The following is a 26286-nucleotide window of genomic DNA, read 5'->3' as shown; positions in this document are numbered from 1 at the left end:
CATTAAACTGTACGTTTGGGACATTCCAACACATGATCTCTGTTTTGCTGGCATTGATATCATAGCCAGAAATGTGCCCAAATTCTCCAGCCTTTTTAATTACCATCGGAAAGGCTCTCTGCGGGTCTGACGTATAAACAAGAATATCATCTGCATAAAGCGCTGTCCGCTTCTCCCATTCACTAAATACAAAGGGAGGAATGTCCACTTCCTCTCTTAGAACTTGAACGAACGGCTCTATATAGAGGTTGAATAAGAGCGGGGACAGCGGGCAGCCCTGTCTGGTACCTCTGGTTATATTTATTGAATCTATTAACGTACCATTGACTAATAACATAGCTGTGGGAGCCCTATACAGTTTCTCAATTACCCGACAAAAAACTTCGCCCAACCCAAACCTTCTCATCACCTCCACCAAGTATGGCCAGTTGACCCTGTCAAAGGCTTTTGAGGCATCTAAGGTCAAAATAGCCAGTGGAAGAGAAAATGTTGTTGCAATATCAATCGCCCCTATCAGATCTCGAGTGTGATCGGCCAGCTGACGTCCCCTTATAAAGCCCCTTTGGTCTTGGTGTATTATCGATCCGATTACCTCCCCTAGTCTTAATGCCAAAATAGATGTAAAAATGTTGTAGTCATTGTTTAGAAGGGAAATCGGCCTGTAAGACCCACACTGCGAAAGGTTTTTTCCTGGCTTTGGGATAAGGACGATGGTAGCATCATTCCAGGATTCAGGAGGATTCACCCCTCTCAAAAGAATATCATCATTTGCTTTTTAATCAATAATATTGTTTATCTAATTAATGCAAATTTTAATAAAATGTTAATCAAACCACAAAACACCATATTTACCTAATCTGACTATTAGTCGTCCTCTAAATCAATCAAGTCGTCATGCAGCACGCTACAGTCCCAAAATTGGGTCTGGACCATAAGCGTGTACGCATCAATCAATGCCCATCAGTTTGAGAGTCCTCAGTTCATCAGGAAAATGGGCAGCAATTTAGTCTGTCAAAGATTCAGGGAAACAGCTGTCCTGCAGTGTCACCGTCCTCTCTGTCAGCATAACGTCAGGAAAAAGAAAAAGGTCCACGCAACTCACTATTCTACCATCTTTTTATAATGAAAGTAACGACAAAATGTAACGAAAGTCAGTTTTGGGCACTTCTGATTGGTTGGTTAAGATCATCCGTTTCGGACTCCCAAAGTCTATGATGTCACTCCGTCAGACATGATCCATCCGGTTGTCAAAAGTTGTCCATTGTTAAAGCTCTTGGCAAAAGTCCAGTCGTGACCTTGTTTGGGTACAGGCTGTGTAGGTCATCTTGAGGCCACTTGTTCAGGAGCCTGTGACATGCGCACTCGGTCTGAAACCTCGTGGAATGGTAGCTGTTTCGTCGTGTACGTTGGTCGGCCATTTTATCATAGGCTCAATCGGTCAACTTAAGTGAAACAAACACAAAAAGTAATTAAAACATGGAAATAACGGATAAAATGTTTAACCCTCACTAATTCCCCTATGTGTGTGTAATTATCTAGCATAATGGCGACATTTAAAGCGTTTATATTCACCCAATGATGTCATCTGGTGCAACTTACAATTACGTCACAAAAGCAACCTCTATCATGCAATATTCTATTTTTCTAGTATTAGTATGCGTTCGTATATTAGTTTACAAATTATTTTAGCCATGCAAAATGCAAATCCCGCATGTATTTCATACATTAGTAAGGTTGGTTATGTACCACTCAAAACACATTAATATTATTACAATTAATAGATTATTCTAATTAGTATGAACATGCAGAAATGGGGGAGGTATTCAAAATGTTGTACTACCCGCTCGATCAATCCCCCCTTTGGTGATTATATCACCACGCCATCAACATTTTGTATACCTTGTATGGAGTTTCAAAGTGATTTCTTATTTTTATTCATAATTCAGTATTCCCTGTCTCTTCTCTTTTCGCTGACTTATACATACTCTCCTTAACTTCCTCTAATTCTATTTCTTCAAATTCTCTCTCTTGTTTCTTACCTTTTCTCCTTAAATTTTCTCTTTTTAACTTTTTCTGACTTTTATTACCTTTACGACAGATACACCCTAATCTTATTATTAATACTATGAAAATCACACAGGTTAATGGAAATAAGATTTTACCTAAAAAGGTACTACCTAAGTTTACTAAGAAATCTTTAATAGCTAATATTTCCTTTCCAATCTTTTCCCAAACACCTTCAACCTCCAGTGGTGCAATTTCGTCATGCAGTTCAGTTATATTTTTAATATAACTTTTCAAATCTTTACTTTCGTCTGGAATGTAAGTACAACAATGTTGAACCTTCAGCATTCCACAGACTCCACCCTCCTTTGCCAATAATATATCAAGGGCAAGTAGATTTTGCATTACCATGGCACACATGGCAACCATTTCAGTATTCACCAATAAAAATCCTCCAGTGGTGCTTGTTGACAAGCAATCCACTGCTGTCGAAAGTCTTCTAATTTTGTTTGCATTCAGAGATATTCCCACTGCTGGTATCAATGCTCCAAAGATGTCACCCACAATTTCTGACCAAAATTCTCTCTTACTACATGCTAAATAACTACCTAAACTATGTACACCATCTTCTCCTCTATCCATATGAAAAATCTTTGGGAAAATCAGGCCTACATAAAATGATCCATACCAATGATCTGGCAAACGATAATATGCCTTGCTCCCGCAAATGAAATATAATCCAGGAAAAACTGGATCTTTTCCACCTTTAAATCCCCATCCACCCATGATTCGGTATGTATCATGGCACTCACTATTACCTAAAAATAATTATCATATGCAGTTTGATTCCTTCTAATACACAATTTTCCTTTCTGAGGCCAATCTAAAGCCATAGTTGGACTAGCTTCACCTTTCAAGTGTTTTCCCTTTCTACATCCCAGACTGTCCTTTCCTTCAGACGCCTTTCTTTGCATTTTCAGTCTCCTTTCTTCAACCATATCTAAAAATGTTTTGTTCCTCTTTCTTTAAACTGCAAGCCAAATTGTTTTTAATTATATATTCTAATGTTAGTTCTTTAGTCTCTAAGAAAAATTCACCTAATACCTTTGCAGGTTTTACCTTGTTTAGCTTGTTAAATGATGGTACTTGTGAAAATATGTTATCTACATCGGAAAAATAATACTCTAATTTCCCTGTTTAATAGAATAAACTAGCTATTACACTACATGTTATTCCATAAGTTACTGGAAGGTGGTGATAAGTCACTCCCTCCGATACAGAGGCAGGTAACTGCATACAAACGTAGCAGTCCTTTACGTCCATTATCTTTACATATTCATACAACAATTTAGAAAACACATTATTAGAAAAATCGGTTATAGACCTGTCTTTATGTAAATAATTTGTATCTATTCTAGTCGGAACTACCTTTTGAATCTTTTCTATATTAGTTTTGTTTTCACTATATCCTTCTATTGTATCTATAGAAACCTTAAATGAGATCATGAGAGCAAGTATGCTCCACAGAAGCATTAGTAATCCTGTACAACAACAACACATTTGACACCATCTTTGCAAAAATATACATCTAGCCTTTCTACTATCTGTGTTTCCCATTTTTGTTAAAATGGACAGTGTCTTTTGACTTAGCCTCTTCTACTTCACAACTAGTTTGTCTAACCCAAGGCTCTAAGCACCTACTTGGTTCTACCAGTTTTTGTCTTTTTTCTGTCTTTTTTTATCTTTCCATTAGCAGCTTTCTGGTCTCATTCAGTTTGGCATCTCATCATCTTTCGCCTTTCCCTCATGATCTGAATACAGAATGTCCTGAACATCCGCTTCTTCTCCAAAATCGGACAAGATAACTCTCAGGTTTTCCGATTCTTCGTCCTCCTCAACCACTTCTGGCACAATCACCTCTGAATTTCCTTGGCTATCCGCCTCTTCTTTCACTTCAGGCAGGGCCACATACGTCCATTCTGGTGACTTATATTTCTGATTGGGTTTTCTTATTCTTTTGCTTTCTTTGATTACAATGGTTTCCTCGTCTTTTAATTTCTCCTGACTCGTCACTTCATTCACCTGTTCAGCCCTTGGTGAATTTGCTTGTGTCAGTCGATATCTCAGTCTTTTTATTTTATTCGGCCATACGTCGTCTTTTACTGCTCTTTTCAAATTTCTTCCTTTATCATTCTTTTCAGTTCTCCAAGCTCTCTTTCTTAGAACTCGACCTTCAGGTACTTCATCTTCACTTTCCTCTGACTCTGTTTCAACTTGCTTTTTACTCTCAACAGCTTCTTTTTCCACCACTTCTTTTGTTTTTCCTACTTCTGTCCCTCCTCGTATCTCCGGCACGCAATCTTCCTACTGACTACTTGTCCCTACTTCTGCTGATGTGCCTCAGACGTACCCTGATGTCTCTTTCCAGGTTCAGTCTAGCACCCCCTCCCCTTCTGGGGAAAAGGTCCTAAATTTGCCCACCCAATCTTTGAGTCCCCAGGTAGCCATACCTTGTCTTGACACCCAGATTAGGGCATTAGGATTCAGGTTTGGTTCCCTGATTTCCTGGAATGTTGCTGGCCTCAAGGCGAAGATGGACTCTCCCGTATGGATAGAGTTCATAGGTAACTTTGACGTCTGTTTATTCCAAGAGACTTGGTCGGTTGAGCCTTTGTTTTTGCCAGGCTATTTAAATTTCCATATTCCAGCATCCAAGGGCCCTATAGGCCGTCCTATGGGTGGCTTAACTATCTGGGCTCGTCAGGCTCTTTTCCCTAAGGCCAGTGAGTTGCAGACCGGGTCCTTAGACATTAAATTAATTAGATTGCCTTTGGTTTCTATGCAGGATTTGGTTATTTACAACCTTTATCTCAGAGGGACAAAGGGGAAAAGGTCGCAATTGTTGGTTACCTTGGATTCTCTTATGGATACCTATGGTAGTAAGGAGGGTACGATTATCGCAGGAGATTTTAATGTTACGTTTGAACCCCTTTTAGCTTCGGATTCGGAATGGGGTCTTGATCCTGAGGAGGATCGTCGGTGGGATATTCCAGCTTTGGCTCTCCCCCCAATTAAACGTTGGTCCGAGGTCATAGTTCAGATAAATTCTCTTTGTTATGAACATGGTCTTAGGGCTTTGAATGGCAGATCCCAGGGTGATAAGTTGGGTGCTAATACTTTTGATAATGGTCGCTCCAAAAGTAGGATAGATTATGTCCTCTGCTGTAACAATTTATGGCATTCCATCAAAGATATGGTGGTGGAACCCAGAGTCGAGAGCGATCATAATCCCATTTGTGTCACACACCAGTGGTGGAGTGGTACCTCTTCTGTAGCTGGTGTAAGTGAACTCCACCCGCCTGAAGTTGTCTCCTCTAATAATATGCGCAGGATTAGGTGGCGGGAGGTGGTGACTAACGACATGTCCATAGCAAAAATAGAAGCCGACTTGGCCGGAGCTATTTTGCATCTAGAGGGCGTACTGGCATCCGACAAAGGTTTGACCCAAGTAACCGGCATACATGAGTTATTCTTTGAAGGATTAAAGGGACATTTTCTGAAGTCAGTCACTAAAAATAAAATGTACCCTCCTAGGCGGCTCCGTTGGTATGACAGGGAATGTAGAAATGCTAGATCGAATCTATCTGCTGCTCTTTCAAGTGGCAATAGGACTTACATCCAGTTGGCAAGGCAGGCTTACAAAAAATGCCTTTTGCAAGCCAAAAAGAATTGGGATGAGCTCTTTTGGCAAGATCTGAAGGGAGCCAGTTATGGGAATGATCCTAGAAGGTTTTGGAATATTATTAAATGGAATAGGGGTGGCCAGCCTGATATTCCTCTAAATTATGTGGCCCAGGACGAGTGGCTTAAGTATTTTAAGCCCCAGTATGCCTGTAGCCTTTCACATATTCTTTCTGTAACAATCTCATACGTTTTTTACAGCAAAGGCCCTTTCAGCCCTAAAGATGCCTTAATAGTATTGGCCTCAGTAGCTACCGGACGTGCACCTGGATCTGACGGAGTTCCGTCTGATGTCTGTCTCCAGAATAGAACCTGTTGGAGCAAGTACATTGCACTAGTGGCCAACGCGGTGGCTGAAGGTGCCCCTGTACAAAAATCGTGGGGGGGCGCTATTATTATTCCAGTTTTTAAAAAAGGCAATAAGGCTCTCCCATGTAACTACAGACCCATTAGTCTGATAGACACCATTCAGAAGATCATTGGGAGGATGGTCTTGAATCTAATATTAGATTGGGAAGAGGACAACGGGGTTCTATCTACATTTCAAGCTGGCTTTCGTAGATCCATCAGCACAGTGGACCAGGTCTTTCGCTTTATCCAATTATATTGGAAGGTTGTGACTCTGGGGAAAGGCAGTCTCTTTGTTGCTTTTGTCGACTTAAGAGCTGCCTTTGACCTAGTCCCACGCTCTAGGCTGTGGCTTGTCCTAGCAAAGTTGGGACTTTCCCCGGAAGTCCTGACTCTGGTTATGAGACTACACGAGTCCAATTTTGCTAAAGTTCAATGGGGAGGTTTTAATGATGTTACTCCTGAGTTCCCAGTTGAGCGTGGTGTACGCCAAGGCTGTACTATGGCTCCGACGCTCTTCTCTTTGTATATAAACGGGATTGTAGATCTTATGCTCAGTGTTCATACAGATGCTCCCAAGCTGGCAGGGATAGTTACCCCAATATTGATGTTTGCGGACGACACTCTTATTGTGTCAAAAACGCCAAGTGGTCTGCAAAGAGCCCTGTCTGTCTTTGACGATTTTTGTTTAGCCCAGGGTCTGGAAGTAAATGTATCTAAGACCAAACTCATGGTTTTTAATCAACCTTCTAGTTATAGAGCGAGGAAGTTCTTCATAAATGCTCAGCCACTAGAGGAGGTCAATAGTTTTATATATCTTGGTATGCACATATCTAATGACAACAAGTGGACCAAGCATATCATGACAACCTCCCTGAAATTTCGGCAGATTACTGGGGTCTTACTCAACGAGTTCAAAACCTCCCTCACCAAGCCGATTAAACCTGTTCTCCAAGTTTATGAGGCAAAGGCTCTAAGCTCTGTCTTGTATGGGGCTGAGCTATGGGGTCTTGACTCGTTGAGCCCATTAATGGTAGTTGAAAATAAATTCTTACGTAGTATTACAGGCCTTCCCCAGAGTACTCCCTTGGTCCCTTTAAGATATGATCTAGGTAGGAGAGCTATCCTGGAACTAGCCAATCTCCGTCCGGTTTTATACTGGCGGAGGTTGTGGACTACTCCGGAGCTCTCGTCTTATGCCAGGGGGCTCTTGGATGTCATCAAGTCTGATACTTTTCATAAGGTTGGTTGGCTGAGCAAGATACATGCGGCCCTCATAGACCTGGGCTTGGTGGGGTTGTGGAATGATCCAATGACAACGATATTCCCCTCAAAGAGCTCTTTGAAAATGTTATATTGGGAATATATTGATTATAAGACCTGGAGCCAAGTCAACCGTTCTTGGATGACTAACTGGTTCTTAGAGATAAAGGTTACTCCAGCCCTAGAAACCTACTGGGACTTGATTACTAAACCAAGTGACAGGAAATTATATTTTCAGCTACGAGTAGGTTCCTTGCCACTCAGGTCCCTTACAAGTAGGTGGTCGAGTGCTGGTAATGATACATGTCCCGCATGTGGCATGCAGTCTGAATCAATTGGCCATTTTCTGTTTGTCTGCCCCGTCTATATTGACCCTAGGCGTATCTGGTTGTCCCCATTGTGTAGGGTTTTGGGCACAAGGAGTAGTCTTGTGGCCCTAAGGATCTTACGTACTAATACCCTTCCGATTATTTCTATTGGTCTTGCCAAATATTTGGGCTGGGCATGGAATTTAAGGAGTAAATCGGTACGCTCACTCTGCTAGTTCTCAAGTGAGCCTTGTACGTTAGGGCCAGGGAGTACTCTTGCTGTTTTATCTTTTTGTATTTATATATGTTATCTCACCATCTAGTCAAAAAAAAAAAAGACTGAATGTTGGAGTTCCCTACACCTCCTCGGGGTTCTTCCGCAGTAATCTTTCCCTCTCTCTCTGTATCTAGCACCTGTCATCTAAATGTGTTATTTCAGGTGGAATCTCTCTGAATCTTTCATCTGGAACTTCTCTTTCAGTAATTTCTTTGATTGTTTCTTCGCTGTTTTTTTCTTTGTCTTTTTCTTGTCTTTTTTTAGAACATTGAGTTCCTTGTTCAGTCTCTGAGTCTGAGCTGGTATCAGAAATCTGTAACCTTCTTCTCAAGGAAATACTTCTGGGGACAAATGTTAGACTTGGTTCGGATTCCCCCCTTTCAGGGTTTTCTTTTGTTTTTGGCTCTCCGTCATCTGATTCAGTACTGGATTCTGATTCGTCAAAATACTCCTTTTCTGTGCTATCCACTGGATTTGGAATTCTCAATGTATGACTTGCATGAATCCAGTTTTTTAGTCCAGCACACTTCACAGCTGTTGTTGTGGTCAAGATGACTGGTCGTGGTTATCCCCACCTTGGAACCAAACAGTTTCTTCTTCTGTGTACTTTTATTCTCACCCAGTCTCCTGGGCTCAGATCATGGGCTTGCTTCTTTTCAAGGGTGGGGGCATCCGCTCCAACCTGATGAAACACAGAATGAACTGCGTCAGCCAGGCTTTTACAGTAATCCAACACCATGTCATCAGTTATAGGCAACAGCTTGTTGACTGGTATGAACATATGCCGCATCGCTCTACCCATGATTATTTCATAGGAGCTCAATCCTGTGGTTCTGTCTGGAATTGATCTAATAGTCATAAGTACCAGAGGCAAGACATCAGGCCATTTCATACCAGTGGCTAAACACATTTTCCCTATTCTGTTTTTGATAGTACCATTCACCTGTTCCATAACACCAGAAGCCTCTGGGCGATAGGCACAATGTAGTTTTTGCTGTACATTCAATGCTTCACAAATCAATTTTGTGATCTCATTACGGAAATGTCCTCCTCGGTCTGATTCAATTGTTACTGGAAATCCAAATCTAGGGATAAATTCCCTCAAAAGTAATTTTGCCACTGTTATTCCATCATTTCTTCTTGTTGGGAATGCTTCTATCCATCTAGAAAACAGACAGACCATAACTAGAACATACCTCAACCTGTTACAGGGAGGCATCTCAATGAAATCCACTTGCATTCTGGTAAAAGGCCCTCCTTCTCGACCTATTGTTCCTAGGCTCACTACTGTCTTTCTTCCAGGATTGTATTGCTGACATATTAGGCATCTCTGACAAAGACGTTCTGCTACAAGTCTGAATTTTGCATTGTACCAGGTCTGCTTAAATGACCTGATCATAGCATCTCTCCCTATGTATCACTGACGTTGATACATCTGTGCCATGGCAGACATCATGCTATCAGGCATAACTGGTCTTCCATCCCGATAGACCCACACATGATCCTTCTCTCTTGGTGCACATCCTGCTTTTACCCACTGCTTCATTTCCTCATCTCCTGCTTCTTCCTGTAATTGTCTCACTTCTTCCCAGGTACCCACAATGTTACTAAACATCAAAGAACAAGAAAACACCTCATTCTCCTTGGTCCTGTTAATGGAATTCTGATTACGTGCACAGTATTGTGCCATGTTATTTGCATATTTAATGCCAGTGGCGATGTAATCACCACTTTGACTGTGGGCAGCACACTTCACAACAGCCAATTGCCTAGGCAGCTGTATCGCCTCAAGCAATTTTCAAACCACTTCAGCATTCTTAATGGGAGTTCCACTTGATGTTAAAAACCCTCTCTGCAGCCATATTTGACCGAAGTCATGCACGACTCCGAAGCCATACTGACTGTCAGTTATCACAGTCACTGTCACACTTTTCCCAATCTTGCATGCTCTAGTCAAAGCAACAAGTTCAGCTACTTGAGCCAATTGTACTCCTTTCAAGTAGGATGCTTCTATTACTGCTGCAACTGTGCATACCGCATATGCTGCACTCAACACTCCATCCTCTGTTCTCAAACAAGACCCATCCACAAACATGACAAAATCACTTTCTGATAAAGGTTCATCTTTTATGTCAGGTCGTGGTTTTGTACAGAAATCGAGTACGTCCAGACAGTTGTGATCTGCTTCATCTCTGACTTCTACATTCTCAGCATCAGGCAACAATGTTGAAGGATTCACATTCAAACACCTCACAAGACTTACATTCGTTACACCTAATATAACTTTCTCATACTTAGTCAGCCGTCATATACTGAGTGCGACTCCTTGTCAAAAGGATTGCCACATCATGAGGTACAAACACTTTCACAGGATATCCCATTACAATTCCTTCACTCTGTTCCAAACTCCGGCAGGTAGCAGCCACTGCTTTCAAACACCAGGGTAGGGCTACTGCTACTGGGTCCAGCATTGATGAGAAATATGCAATTGGTCTCCTCAGTTTTCCATGCTTCTGTATTAGAACAGAGAGAGCACATCCATTCCTCTCACTGAAGTACAACTCAAACTCTTTCTCATAATCAGGCATACCTAATGCAGGTGCTACACACAACCCTTCTCTCAATCGTTTAAAAGATGCCAATTCTTCTTTGTTCAAATCAATGGGATCTCTCACATCACTTCTTGTCAATCGTTCCAAAGGTTTTGCAATCAAAGAAAAATTGCTGATCCATTGACGACAGTATCCAACCATTCCAAGAAACATTCTCAACTCTCTTTGGGTCATGGGTGCTCTCATTCCTTTTATGATCCTGATTCTGTCTATTGTTAACTTTCTCAGTCCCTTTTCGATGTTGTGGCCTAAATATTGTACTTCTTTCTTGCAAAATTGTAATTTTGATGGTGCCACTTTAAGTCCTCTATCGGCAAGATGATTCAGCAATGCTATTGTGTCTATCTCACAAGCTTTACGGGTTTTCGACGCCACAAGAAGGTCGTAGATATATTGAACTAACACTGAATTTTTGGGCATTTCTAGACTTTCCAGAGACTTCTTCAATAGCTGATTAAATATTGAGGGGCTTTCTGTATACCCCTGTGGAGTTCGGCACCAAGCCAAAATACGCTCACTGAAACGAAACACAAACATTTGCTGGCTGTCATGGTGCAAACGGATGGGAAAGGAAGCATGGCATAAATCAATCACAGTATACCATTCTGCATCATGGGGAATCTGATACAAAATCACAGATGGAGTTGGTACAATAGGACAGCAAGACACAACAATTTTGTTTAATTTTCTCAGATCTTGTACTATCCTGAACTTCCCATTAGGCTTTTTCAGTCCCATAATTGGTGAATTACATGGACTACTCATTAGTTCTCTCAGAATGCCTTGTTTTATCATTTTTTCAATCACAGGAGTAACTCCTTTAATTATTTCAGGTGTCAATTTATATTGAGGGACCTTTGGATAGCTTACTCCTTCCTTCACTGTTATTTTTAATGGATTTACATTTCTCATTAATCCCACATCTTCACCTGTGAAATCTCAAACTTCTGATTTTACAGACTGTTTCAATTCTTTAGGTAATTCATCAGGGTTAAATACAACATAGGTTTCAGTGACCTCATTTTCCCTGTTTGCCATTGTCACTTTATACAACACATCTTCATCCGGGGTCTCAAAGGCTATCCCATCAGGGGTACAGAATATAGTGCAATTCATCTTACACAACAAATCCCTAACTAATAAATTCACAGGACTGGTATCGCACACAACAAAGCGGTGCATTTTGGAAACTTTCCCTATGCTAACTTTCACTGGCTCTGTAAGATAAGTTTTAATCTGCCTGTTGGATACACCAACTACTTGGATCGTTTCTTCCAAGAGAGGAAGGTTTTTAACATCAGCTGACCTGACAGTTGATCGAGTAGCACCAGTATCAACTAGGAAAGTAATACTTTCATTATTTATCTTCCCATCTACAAATGGGACTGTCTGGTCTATTTCTAGAGTTGCGCCAAGTACGCACTCTTCTTCCTCCCTTAGGCACCGCCAATAACCCTCTTCTGAATCACTCTCATCGCGTTGTAGCCAATACTGAGAAACAGCGCTAGCGCGCGGCAACTTATTTACCTGTTCTTCGTTGTAGAATCCTGTTTCGTTACTATATTTCTGGGAGTTTTTGCTCTGTGGAAAAGGTGGTTTTGGCACCTGATTCTGTTGGGTTACAACCTGCTGCTGTCGCTGCGGTTGACCACTCACCTCATTCTGCACCTGTGGATTCAATTATGTATTTTCATTGTTAGTACAAGGGGGAAATTTACACTCGGATGTCCAGTGCCCTATTCTACCACAATTATGACATGGGAATTTCTTGTTAGCTTCTTCTATATTAAAATTTCCCTTACCTTTCCCAGGAATGAACTTTTGTCTCGGGCTTGTATTATTCACTTGTTCCGCTAATTGAGCTTCCTGTCTTTCTGCCACTTTTACTTGTGCCCACATAGCCTTCTCTTTTAATTTACGCTGTTTGGCTTCAATCTCATCACTGAAATATTTAGCATGTCTCAATACTTCATCTATTTTCTTATTTTGCCAATCTACAGTATGTTGCTTTATCATTTCACTAATCTTTGAACGTAGACCATATACAAATCTGTATACAAAATGACTTAAATCCTTTTGACTCAAATTTTCATCACCACTAAACTGTTTGAAGGCCAAAATCAGCCTTTCATAATATGTATGTACTGACTCTTTGCTTTCCTAATGTGTTCTGTCAATTTTTACCCAATCAGTTTCTTTGGGAGGTACTTTATTTTTCAAAAAGGCAATAACCTGTTCGTATTTCTTCATTACTTCTGGATCAGGGGCTCCTGTCTCTGGATCCCTAGGGTATTCCTGTGTGGGCCAATTTATCATTAGTTTGCACTCTGTCCATAAATCTGCTGGTACCATTAAGTCAAATAGACTATTCAGATCAATCCATAGTACTTTGGACAATTTTAAAAATCTTTCTACTTGCCTATACCACTCGACAGGCTTTTCGCGTAGTCAAGGGAAGTAATTTGCAAAAGACAAAATATCCTATCTCGTCCATGGAACATGTACATATCCTCCTCCTGGAATTTCTCTCATGGGGCATTCTGTTACTACCCTTTCTTTTTCTCTTACAGGGAATACTGCAAACGTTTTATCTGGGGCATCATCTCGTTTTCGGTACCACCTGCTTCTCCATTTATCCACATCTCTCCATTTTCTCGGCAAGATAATTATTTCCTTAATCTGACTTATCCGTCCTGTGGTGTTCAAATTTTCAATATCTTTTTCAGGGAAATCTATTTTATATGGTTTTTGTCAGGCCTTTACCTTTCCAATATCTATACGCATTTCATTTGCTACTTCTTCTAGTCTTTCGTGCAGATTTTTTTGCTCTCCATGTTACACTTTTGCACAAAAATAGTAATTCCTCATCTTGATAAGTTTTTAATTTCTCTGTGGGGATAGTTCCTACTATTAACTCTTCCAGTACCATCCGTAGTTTGGCCACATCTATTGATTGGGATTCTTTGTCTTTTCTCTGCAAGCTTCTCAACCATTGACTTAATTCTTCTTTAGATGGACCTACTGGTTTTTCTACATTACCTCGTTCTGAATCCTTTCGCGTTTCTAATATTGATTCCATTGTCATTGCATGTCTTTCCGCTAAATTTTGGCCTATAAAAGGGTTACTCGAAACATTTGGTTCGATCATACTCATTGTCTGTCTCCATGGATTTTCATTCTGGCTCTTCTTTGGCTTCTCAGCCTGTTTATTGTTATTATAAGGAACTGTTAAACAATGTTCGCTATCTTTCTGTTAAATAGGCATCACAGGGCCTATCGTCACTGGAACAGTCACAGCTTCAGATTTTGTCAATTCTCGTACCTTTTCAGTTAATTCTAAGGTTGTTTTGCTAATTCTGCTGAACTTTCACCATTTACCCTACTCTCTGATTTTCTCTCTACCTCTCTATTGGAATTATTTTCTCTAAATCTTGGTACACTGGTTCTGACTTAATGATTCGTAAAGTTTCTCTCATTGGGGCACTTGGTGTTAACATTTCTGATTCCGGTTGATACGGAGGTGGATTTTTAAAAAACATGTCATCAAGAACATCATCCTCTGACTCATTCACTCCATACCCTCTTGATTCAACATTATGTCTTTTTTCTGTGCATTTTCTACTTCCAATTTCTTCAGCAGTTCTTACGGGAAACAGACCTTCAGTCATACTCGCATTCCGCCACCTTCTCATTCTCTCATCATGAGTGTCATGCCCATATCTACCAAACTTATATCTTCTGCCACACCTCTGTCTCTCTGTCATGCATTTCATCTTCCCATTCGGTCAATGCTTCAAACTGTGTCCATCTTGGTCTTGGTTCTAAACGCATCATTTTTTCTCTCAAATTTCTCAAAACTGCTAAATTAAATGAACCATGCTCTCGTAATGCCAAGACTCCGTCATCTGTAGTGTATTTTACCCAATTGTCTAACCAAATACAAGTATGATATCCGTGTTTTGCAACCATAAAGGATGCAGGGGTTTTTGGTGGAGGAAGTAATTGTCCTTCCCTAGTCACAATCGGTTTGTCTTTTTTGAACCACTTCTTAATTTTCCCAAACCAAGTCTTCTCCTTTTCTGGTGGATCGTAATACATCTTTTCTGTCTTCCGTGTATCGCTAGTCTCTCCTTACAACTGTACCGCTATTCTGACCTATCCTAGCGCGACTCACACTAACGTAACAATCCGGAGCATCTACGTCACCTTTGCAAATCTCCACTACTAGCGCGGCGTATACTAACGCACCAATCAGGAGCATCTACGTTTCTAACTGACTGGCCAATCCCAGTGCGGTCTTTCTGACGTCAGCAGCCGCTGCCGAAGCTCCTGCGCCTGTTGACCCCCCCTTTACAAAATTCTCTCAGTAAGCTTTTACGTTTTTCGAATCTACAAATCTGTTAGTAACAACATGAAAACACCACCATTGTCCGCTTCGCTAACCAAAGAATAGCAAAAGACCTTTTTCACAAGAATTCCGTCTTTCCCGAGAGCAGCGCTTACCTCTGCCCTACTACGGAATCGTTACTTCCGTTGATAAAGTAGCACATCCCTCTACCTTACCCTTCTAACAAGCATCAGCTAACCGTTTCTCCAGAATTAAGACACCTTGTTGGAGACCCAATGCTCCTGAGAAATAAAACCAGAGTTTCACAATTAACCGGAATGCTATTTTATTCACGCACTTTCATACGGAAAAATGTAGTACATCCACACAGAATTCTGTCTTTCCTGAGAACAGCGAACAATCTGTCCTACGACAGAATTATGACATTCGTTAACAAAGTAGCACTTCCCTCTACTCTATCCTTCTAGCAAGCTTAGAGAACACCTATTATCTTTCCAGTGATGAGCGTTATCAGAGTACCTTCTGGACTCCTGGTACCTAAAAACAAAATTTCACAGGTGACCTTCGCTACCATACACTTCTTTCATACAGGAGATATTTCTAATGGCAACACACGACGATATTACCGAATCGTCACATGTTTTCCCTGTGTACCTACAGGGCAACAACAATTCCGTCTTTCCCGAGAGCAGTGCTTACCTCTGCTCCACTACGGAACTGTTACAAACTTCCGACTTCCTACATCCCAGAAGCCGTGCAAACAACATAGAACCTGACGCGACTCACATATAGTGTTAATACATAAACCAATACTAATCAATTATTAATAAGCAATAAGCAATTTACAAGCAATAATCACCAAACCAAAACAATAAAAACCACAACTCTGCTACCAGAATAACTGTTGCAGCGTGGAATTTCAAATATCACACTAACGTTTCACTCAGTACATTCATTGGTGGGGCCCATAACACCAACACCCACACTTCATTGGGCTGCTCTTACGGGAGAGATAAGTGTTCCAAACGCTGACGTGAAAAGAATTCCTTATAACCTAAAGGAATTTTATTTACATAAACATACACTAAATATCCTTAATCCAGCACATCTTAATCCTAAACCTCGAGATATTCCTTTCATTTAGCCGATGGATCAAATTAGTTGAGTTGGAAAAAGTGATTTTAATTCTCTTCATTTATATTCAAATCTTAATCTATTCCTTCTCAATAAATAACCCAACACATTTGCTTGTTAATCAATAATATTGTTTATCTAATTAATGCAAATTTTAATAAAATGTTCATCAAACCACAAAACACCATATTTACCTAATCTGGCTATTAGTCGTCCTCTAAGTCAATCAAGTCATCAAGCAGCACGCTACAGTCTCAAAATTGGGTCTGGACCATAAGCGTGTACGCATCAATCAATTTTGAGAGTCCTCAGTTCATCAGGGAAATGGGCAGCAATTTAGTCTGTCAAAGATTCAGGGAAACAGCTGCCCTGCAGTGTCACCGTCCTCTCCGTCAGCATAACGTCAGGAAAAAGGAAAAGGTCCGCGCAACTCACTATTCTACCATCTTTTTATAATGAAAGTGACGACAAAATGTAACGAAAGTCAGTTTTGGGCACTTCTGATTGGTTGGTTAAGATCATCCGTTTCGTTCCCCCAAAGTCTATGATGTCTCTCCGTCAGACATGATCCATCCGGTTGTCAAAAGTTGTCCATTGTTAAAGCTCTTGGCAAAAGTCCAGTCGTGACGTTGTTTGGGTACAGGCTGTGTAGGTCATCTTGAGGCCACTTGTTCAGGAGCCTGTGACATGCGCGCTTGGTCTGTAACCTCGTGGAATGGTAGCTGTCTCGTCGTGTACGTTGGTCGGCCATTTTGTCATAGGCCCAATCGGTCAACTTAAGTGAAACAAACACAAAAAGTAATTAAAACATGGAAATAACGAATAAAATGTTTAACCCTCACTAATTCCCCTATGTGTGTGTAATTATCTAGCATAATGGCGACATTTAAAGCGTTTATATTCACCCAATGATGTCATCTGGTGCAACTTACAATTACGTCACAAAAGCAACATATATCATGCAATATTCTATTTTTCTAGTATTAGTATGCATTCGTAAAGTAGTTTACAAATTATTTTAGCCATGCAAAATGCAAATCCCAAGTGTATTTCATACATTAGTAAGGTTGGTTAGGTACCACTCAAAACACATTAATATTATTACAATTAATAGATTATTCTAATTAGTATGAACATGCAGAAATGGGGGAGGTATACAACATTTTGTACTACCCGATCCATCATATGAAAAGGGATATGGACACACACACATATTCATACAACACACACCATGGTCCCAGGCTGTGTCACGGGACAACACACTTACTTGAGGGGACCCAACTCCTGTGGAAGCCCAGCTGTGCCAAACATATTCACAGCACGTCTCACTCGTGTCAGCAGCACACTTGGTCAGTCAGCCATCAGTTACCAAACAATGAAGGCTCTGGTCACAACAGGCTGGGTAGGGGAGTCTCCCCTAAGTCATCTGCACATACTCAAAACATATGTACAGCAAGTTGCACAGAGGACCCAGTTGCTCCTATACCAATGATGCCCACACATGTAGGTCCAGTGGTGAAGCGCACAAAGTCTGTGAAATTGACAAATTGGATAATGGGAAGCACAGCATATGTACATGGGTGCAAGCCAGAGATGTGACCATGCAAATGAAATGTTCACAGAGATGTCCACAAATAGTTGATCATGACACACCCAGGTAGCTGCAAAGGATGACATGGATACCCACCAGAATAAGATATATATCTCATGGACCACATGGAGTACCTCACATCAACACATCAGTATTCAACATTGGAAACCAAGCATTACAGGTGCAAGGGCATGTTAAACATAATCAACATAATGTACAGCTAAATCAAGTTCACAAGGATAAAGAAAAAAGCTTTATTCAGCTAATTAAAAGTTAAATGTCCGTTCAAACAAAAGGCCAATGGCAGTCCATTTCCAAATGCCAAGGAGTGAGCTAGAGTGACAACTGTCACACGTTGCTTGCCTGCACTGCTAAGGACAGGGAATATCCCCTCGGAGGGTCATACATGGGGGCAGGCCAGGCACTGCAGAGACAGGATCAGAGTGCAGCAGAAGGAGGCAGTGAAGAGGTGATGGATGCAGGCGAGACACTTTCAACTGCAGTGGAGCTGACTGAAGTGGTGGGTGCAGTCACAACTGTGGGGCACAAGTCAGATGGGGTGGGTGCCGGCACAACTTCAGTGGGCAGGTCAGATGAAGTGGATTGGGTCCCCAATGCAGTGCCCAAGTCAGATGGGGTGTTTGTGGACTCCACTGCAGTGCCTAAATCCATGTGAGCGGAATGGGGTGCAGGTGAGGTCGGCAGGACAGAGGGGGGGACACGGTCCCCACATCAGTGGCACTAACCGTCTGACCAGGTTTGGAGGAGCAAGCGGCAGGGGGGAGGGCCTCAGCATTTTGGGGATGGTGTATCTGTGGGTGGGGGAACCCGGGGCAGGGAGTGGTGGGGAATCTCTGGAGTGGTGGCCTGGGGGATGGAGGACAGAGACTTTGCCTTGGAGCTGGTGGCGGTGGGGTTTTGCTCCTCCGGCTCTGGGGGGACTTGCGGGTGAGGGTCTCAGTCTGACTGTGCCTGGGGGAGGGTGTCCGGGTGTGAGGGGCACTCCCCTCTGTGTGTGGTGACTTCCTCTTCCCCTTGTAATCAGGATCTGGGTCAGTGGGGAAGAGGCCAAGGTCACAGAGGAAGAGCTTCTGTGGAGATGGGGTTGCAGGTGAGGCAAGGGAAGGGGGCTGGGAGGGAGAGGTTTCGGAGGACTGTGGAGTGGTTGTGGATGACTGTGTTTGTGTCTGCAAACCAGTCCCTGTGAGTGTGGTATCAGTCCCCTGCACTTGCTTGTGTGCACGTCTAGCCCTTGGTTTGGGTGTTTGTGTGCTGCCCGTGTCTGTAGCTTTGTGAGATTGTGCAGGTGTGTGTGTACTTGGGACAGGTAGGCTGCTAGGAATCGTGGGTGGTGCAGGGGTAGGAGGGGTGCAGGACTGTTGGAGGAGGGACACTGCTGCCGTCAGGGAGGAAGCCATGGACTGATTGGTCCTCTGTAGGGCAGACATGGCAGAGGAAATGCCCTGCATGAACAGCACCAGTTGCGTCAACAGACTTGTGTGTGCATGGAGGACCTTCAGCATCAACGTCTGCCCTACATGGATCTGTCTAATTAAGTCCACAGACTCCTCATTCAGGGCAGCAGGGGACACAGGGGCAGGGAGTGGGGTGCCTAGCACAAAGGAGACATGCTCCCGAACACGGGAGCCTACAGGGACCTCTGGGATGGGAGCCGATGGGAGGGTGGTGATGGTGGTGGTGGGGGCGGTGGCGGGGACAGCCTCACTAGCTGGGGTTTGGTGGCTGCTGACACCCGCATCCACAAGGGAGCCATCCTCAGAGCTGCTGTAGCCCTCAGCTGGGGGGGATGCTGCTGACGACTCCTCTGTGTGGCTCCACTCGCTCTCCGTGCCACTGGGTCCCCCCAACTCCTCTCCTTCTGTCCGTATCAGGCTCTGTGGCTCATCCTGGTCCGTGGAGCTGTCCCCTCCTGTGGCCGTGGATGTATCTGGATAGGAATAGGAAGTAAGAGAACAACATCAGTCACCTGCACTGGCTGCACACACCACAGTGAGTACATCACATCACAGGGCAAGCCCTGGCATCATCAGCTGAACACAGCTCAAAGTGCCAAGACTGTTTAGAATAAGCCAATTGTCATTCTCAACATCAACCATGGCACACATATCCCTCCTTGACTTGCACACATATGTCTGTTGCATGTTGGATGCTAATACCCCAATGGCCCGACATGCACCACCCACACATTAGTTGTACATGCAAGTGAACATGTAGGAGTATGTCACTATATACACTGCACATCTCTTGCTACTGACTCAGTACAGGTGTCCGGATGAAGGGATGGGCAGAGACTCATTTCACATGCTTGTGATGCATGCCAGCAACACACACTATGATGTTCTCATGTCCTGATGAGCAATGCCACAATGGGGTGCATGGTACACACTTGAACACAATGCAGGATCACTCATAGCAAGTTAAATGCCATGGCACTGGCATGCCTGGAAAGTCAATCAACACTGTCTCCTGTCACAGGAACAGGGCATCCAGACAACAACAGTATGCACTGTCTCACAATCATAGCTCAGGGGTAAAGCTAACTCTGCAGATGACCGGTGCATTTGCCCATCCCCTGCAAACAACATATCCAGGACCCAGAAGAACCCACATCATGCAAATCAGACATATGAGTCTCTGCAAACACAACTCCCTGTACATTAACACATCACAGTCTGCCATGCATGTAACCCAGCTGCCTGAAGGACACAGTTGCATACACCATTGTTCGCTGTCAGATGATCACACACCTACATGTCACACAGGTCTTGTCTCTCACAGTCACATCGCAGATGTCCTGCTGACCCTCTGAATCATGGACACACCAGTGGTACGTAACAACAAGCCATACCATAATGACACAGAGGCAGACACCTGAAGGCACATGTCACTAAGCACAACCTGTAATTTGATACACAGGAGTGGGATTACAGAGCGTTTCTAAATGCCCTTGAGGAGGCATGACTGCCCAGGTCTACATGAAACAGTGTTTGACCCTGGACAGTAGTCAGGTTCTAAGCAAGTGTGACATACTTGATATACATACTCCTGAGGCCCCCAAATTGGAGTACCCTGCTGCATGGGTTTGTTTGGAATACCCCAGGCACATGTGGTGAGTCAGACCAGCATTTGGAACACATCTGTAGGGCACACACAGATCACATGTCAGATCTCAGGCATTCGGCAAACAATTGAACGACCCATGAAACACACAACAGAGTCACGGGAACAGATGCTGTCCGGTAGCTGAAGCATAGCTGACTGCAGGGACACAGTGCCCTAGTGACACAAGCAATAGACTGTAGGGGCCACACTTGTGGAACAGATAAGGAGGGTGCATCACACAATTGAGGGACCTGAGAATTGGACTACAAGACCTACGTAATGTGGAAGTGTGGCCAGGCAAAAAGACTGCAATTAGCATGTCAGACATAGTACACATATTAGGCATGGACTTACCCCCTTCCTGCTGCTGTCTGGCCTTCAGCTGCCTATCCAGGTCCGGGAAGACCACCACCAGGATCCGGAGCATGTGGGGGGTCAGGGTCCGGTGTCCGCCCCTCCTGCATGGAGGTGACAGCTTCAGCTGGACTCTAGCTATCCTCCGGGTCCAGCTCCGAAGGTCCTGCCACCTCTTCTGGCAGTTGCGGATCCGGCGCTTGTAGACCTCCCCCGAACGAACTGCCAGGGCGATGGTCAGCCATATCTCTTGCTTCTGGTGGGCATCAACCTGTGAGGATGACAAAGTAAAAAGTACAATAACACACATGCCCCATATTTTTGCTGCTCACATTTGGAGATACATGTCATCATCATAAAGGGAAATGAGTTACACAGGTAGTGCAATCATGGGGAAGGACAAATCACCTGCATGTCTGACATGTTAACAATGCCTGGGAAGTTTAAGCTTGCACTAATGCACTTTAGCAGCAGAACACCTGTTCATTACATGTACCTACACACTTTGGGTGATGAAAGTAGTCAGTGAGAATGCTTGCCACTGGTGTACACACTGCTAGTCAGACAACATGCACAATTAGGAAGGTAGTGGACTGCACACTCACCTGCTCCCCTGGTTTCCCATACAGCTTGCTGTACTGTGGAAGGAGTCCATCCAGCAGGGCCTGGTTCTCCTCCTCAGTGAAGGCTGGGGCCCTCTCCAGAGTACGTGCCATAGCAGGAGCCAGAGGATGCAGAGACAGCAGCAGTGGTAGCAGGGATGTGGTCCAGTAGCATGTAGTGCAGGCAAGGGAGCTCCCTGGGGGACAGCCAGCCTTATATCTGTGCTGCAGAGTCAGAATCTGTGCCATGTGTTCCAAGTGAAGGGTCCAACACGGTTGCATTCTATGAATCTGGCCAATCCATGGAAAAGTATGACTCGTACATGCCTTCCGCATCGTTCAAATCTTCACCTTCATGAAACGCTGGTAATTGCAACATTGTTGTAGGCATCCAACTGAAATTCCAGCGCACAACTCGTACAAGTTTTGAATCCGCATCTGTCTCCATGACAGTCCAGAGCCAATGGGTGCGCCCAGCTCGATCAACTGACTGTACATCTCGTAGTTTGAAAATACACACGCACCCGTCTCCATAAGATTCAATGGCCAAGGCATACATCTGTCTTGTACCATGCCTGCCCGACGCGTATGCATGATAGTCACCTGCGTCGGATCTCATTGCAGTCAATGGCAAAGCGTACGCACGGCTCGGTCAAGAACCGTGCAATGCGTACGCATTGTCACCCGCGTCGGACCTCATTCCATTCAATGGCAAAGCGTACGCACGGCTCAGTCATGAACCGTGCAATGCGTACGCATTGTCACCCGCGTCGGACCGCATTGCATTCAATGGCAAAGCGCACGCACGGCTCGGTCATGAACCGTGCAATGCGTAAGCATTGTCACCCGGGTCGAACCTCATTGGTGTGACTATTCGACGGATTCAACACACAATTACTTGCCAGGGACACCTGAGCACACCTACCACACTACAGCATTGGCCACACATTGTCCCATGGCATGTAAGGCTGCATTCCCTGGGTGTTAGGGGGGGGAACATTTGGTTTGTTGGGTGGCACTTTTTTGCAGCCACAGGCTGTGCACGTGTACATGGGGGCAGAATCCTTTGTGTGTCGTGCACATTACCACTGTGATGTGCATATGTACAGTAATGGCCATGAGACACAGTTTCATGTTGGATATGTTTGGGCCATGTCACATACACCCTGAGTCCTGGGGGTGATGGCATGTACGTCACAGTGAGACCTGTAGCCACAATACTGATGTGCACCCACAGTCTGTGTGCATGTTGATTCTCCGATGTGTCTGATCAAATGTGCCCAATGGGTGACGGTCTCCACATTCATGTGGTATATGCATCAACCTTGATGGTGCATGTGTGTCTAAGAGACGTACATGTAGGGCCTGCAGGGATAACAGTGGCCACTACCTGTGGGACTCACGCTTGCCTTGTGGTGTGTACGTGATATGCTATGTCCATGCCAGTGTCGATGTGGCAATACAGGGTCCCTGGGTTTCTGCATGGCAAAGATCTGTGATGCCTGGGAGACATCAGGCCTCACTTGTCACTGTGGTGTGTGTTTGTAACATCACAGCAGTACATAGGTCGGGTGACACAGCCAGATGATTGGCCATTGCACTACATGGGACTAATGTGGACATGTGGAATTGAGATGTGAGGTGATGGTCATGCAGGTGACATATGTGTCCATGCCCAACAGTACCCACCTCAGTACATTGTGTAATGTCATGATCTATCATGTGATATTGAGCCTGGTCATGGCCACATGGGTCGATGAACCAACAATCTTCCTTTGTTCATCTCTGTTCTGCAGGGCACCAGCTGTCCATCGACCGTTCCCAGGCCTTGCAACCATGCAGGAACGCGACTGCATCCGACGGTACCGCTTCACCAGGCCACTGATTGCGGAGTTGGCGGAGCAGTTGGCGCCACATCTGCTATCTGGCCGGACATACCCTACAGCACTGACCCCAGAGGTGAAGATGATGGCAGCCCTGAACTTCTTTGCTACTGGTACCTTCCAGTACACTGTGGCTACTGCTGGTGGTATGTGGCAAACTATGTTTAGTCGGGTGCTACGCGATGTCTTGGAGGGGATGTTGCATTTCCTAGACCTGTACATCAAGTTCCCGAGCCCAGCTGAGCTCCCTGAAATAAAGGATGCCTTTTATACACTGGGGAGGATGCCAAACATCATTGGATCTATTGATGGGACACATGTGGCCCTGATACCACCACAGACACATGAGCAGGCATACCGGAACAGGAAACATTTCCACTCGATCAATGCTCTGGTGGTATGTCTTGCAGACATGTGTATCACACATGTGTGTGCACGGTTCCCTGGTTCTGCGCACGATGCCTACATAATGAGGAGTAGTCGCATTGCAACGCTGATGTCACAGATGCCAGCTCAGCATGCCTGGCTTGTTGGTGTGTACTGACTGCTTATCATTGTGTGTGCTTGTCAATGTTGTATTCCGCACTACTACAAAACTCAGCTGCTTGTTCATTTTTGTGAGTGTAGGTGACTCCGGATACCCCAACATGCCGTGGTTGCTGACACCCCTCCGGAACCCTGTGACACCCGCCGAGATGCGCTACAATGAGGCACATGGTCGGAGCAGGAGGGTGATTGAGCGGACATTCGGCCTCCCGAAAAGCCGCTTTCGCTGCCTGGACAAGACCGGAGGGGTCCTCCCATATGAACCTGCAAAGGTGTGCAAAATAATCCTTGTATGCTGCATGCTACACAACATGGCAGTGCGGAAGAAGGTGCCTCTCATCCAGGATGACGATGATGATGACTAACCTCCGGCACCTGTAGAGGATCCCGGCCTGGCCCAAGATGCCAGTGATGATGAGGATGAGAGTGGCGTCCGCTCACAGCTCATCAACAACTTCTTCACCTGAATGTGAGTTTCCAGGTTTGTTATGTCAATGTATGGAGTTAGCCTGGAATGTGTAGTGGCTGCTCTGTTGCTGTCTGAGTGTGTCTGTGTGCCACTTGACTGGATGCATGCAGTGATGTGTCCATTCAGGTGGTGTGTATTCCACAATAGGGTAGTACTGCTAACTTGTTTTTGTGTAGGTTTCTTGCGACATGTTTTGTGCATGTGTATTGCATTTCTCTCCTGTTATGCTGTGCTTTTGACTGTGTCTTGTGTCTGTCCTTCGCAGGGTAATTTGCCTGTTGTATGTTCAACACTGACTCCCAACACCCAGAATCCGACACCAGTTCGGGAGTAGTCAATTGACATCAAGTGATGTGCCACACGCCGCTGGACTACAATTCTCAGACACTCTGTGACCGTGTGTCCACCGTAACGTACAATTTCCTTGCAACTATTTTTGGATAAACATGTTGCTGATGTGTAATGAACCTGTTCTATGCTTTGTTAGGTGCGTTGTCTGTCTTCCCACATCTGACTGACATTTGCTTACCTCACCTGTGGACTTGCTACCACTGACTGTGGATAGGTGTTGTGGTTGTGCATACCTATGTGTTTCAAGTCAACATCATTGTGTGGGATGAGTAACATGGCCATGGTGAGTATGTGTAGTGTTGCCATAGTGGTGTGTCTCCCTCACATGTGTCACATCACCATGACTCAACTAACGGTGGTCACATTGTTGCAGTATTTGGCATGCACTGTGTTGTGCAGCAGATCGACATCTCCATGACACATGACAATTTGGAATCACAACAGATGGTGGGTGCTTTACATTGGTTTTGGAATCCAAACTTCAGATTAGAGTTGGAAGTGCTGGTAGATGAAATGTCCAGAGTAATGTCCACAGTCATCTGCTACATTGGCCCAACATGAACCCTCCATGTCATGTGGGCGAGTTGTGTGCGATTAAACAAGGTGAACGGGTTGCGCACAAAGAACATTGACCAGAACAGGTTTAGAGGCCCTGGGGGATGTGTTGGGATGTCTGCCTCTCACATGTCCTTCTTCGGACGACCCCTCTTCTTCCTGGAGTGGGGATCCTCAGGTGCAGGCCTCTGCGGTGCAGGGGACTCTCCGCCAGAGTCCTCCTCCCTCCCTGTGGCGCTGGCAGATGGTGTTGCAACAGAGGTTGTGGCCACATAGGGAGGTGTGGACATGTTTGTATTGATCTGGCAGAGGCATTGGAGTATGTCCCGATGCACCGCAGTAAGGGCATCCCACTTGGCCTCCATGAGGGCATGGTGGGCAGCCTGCTCCTGTTGCATATCCTTGAGGATCCCCACTACCTGGCCAAATCCTCCGTTGCTATCCTGGTACACATCTATGATGCGTGCCAGTTGGGGGTCATCATGCAGTACAGACCCCTCTGCAAGGCGCGCCCTCTGCCTCCCACCCCTCCCAGCACTCCTATCCATACGGGCAGGACCAGCGGCGGGACGCACAGGTGACACTGGGACCCCTTGGGTGGTGTTGCTGGTGGTGTTTGCTGTAGCTTCCAGGGGGTCCTGTGTCCCTGTGCTGTGGGTGTTCAGTGGCCTTGGTCTGTCTGTGTTGGCTGGGGTGCCCTGTCGGTTTCCAGATGCTGGGGGCGTGGGTACAGGGGGTGCATATGTTGATGCTGCTGGTGCTGCATGATGACTCACA

Source organism: Triturus cristatus, chromosome 11, assembly GCF_964204655.1.
Source record: "Triturus cristatus chromosome 11, aTriCri1.1, whole genome shotgun sequence".
Lineage (NCBI taxonomy): Eukaryota > Metazoa > Chordata > Amphibia > Caudata > Salamandridae > Triturus > Triturus cristatus.
Note: the sequence above shows the minus strand (reverse complement) of the source record.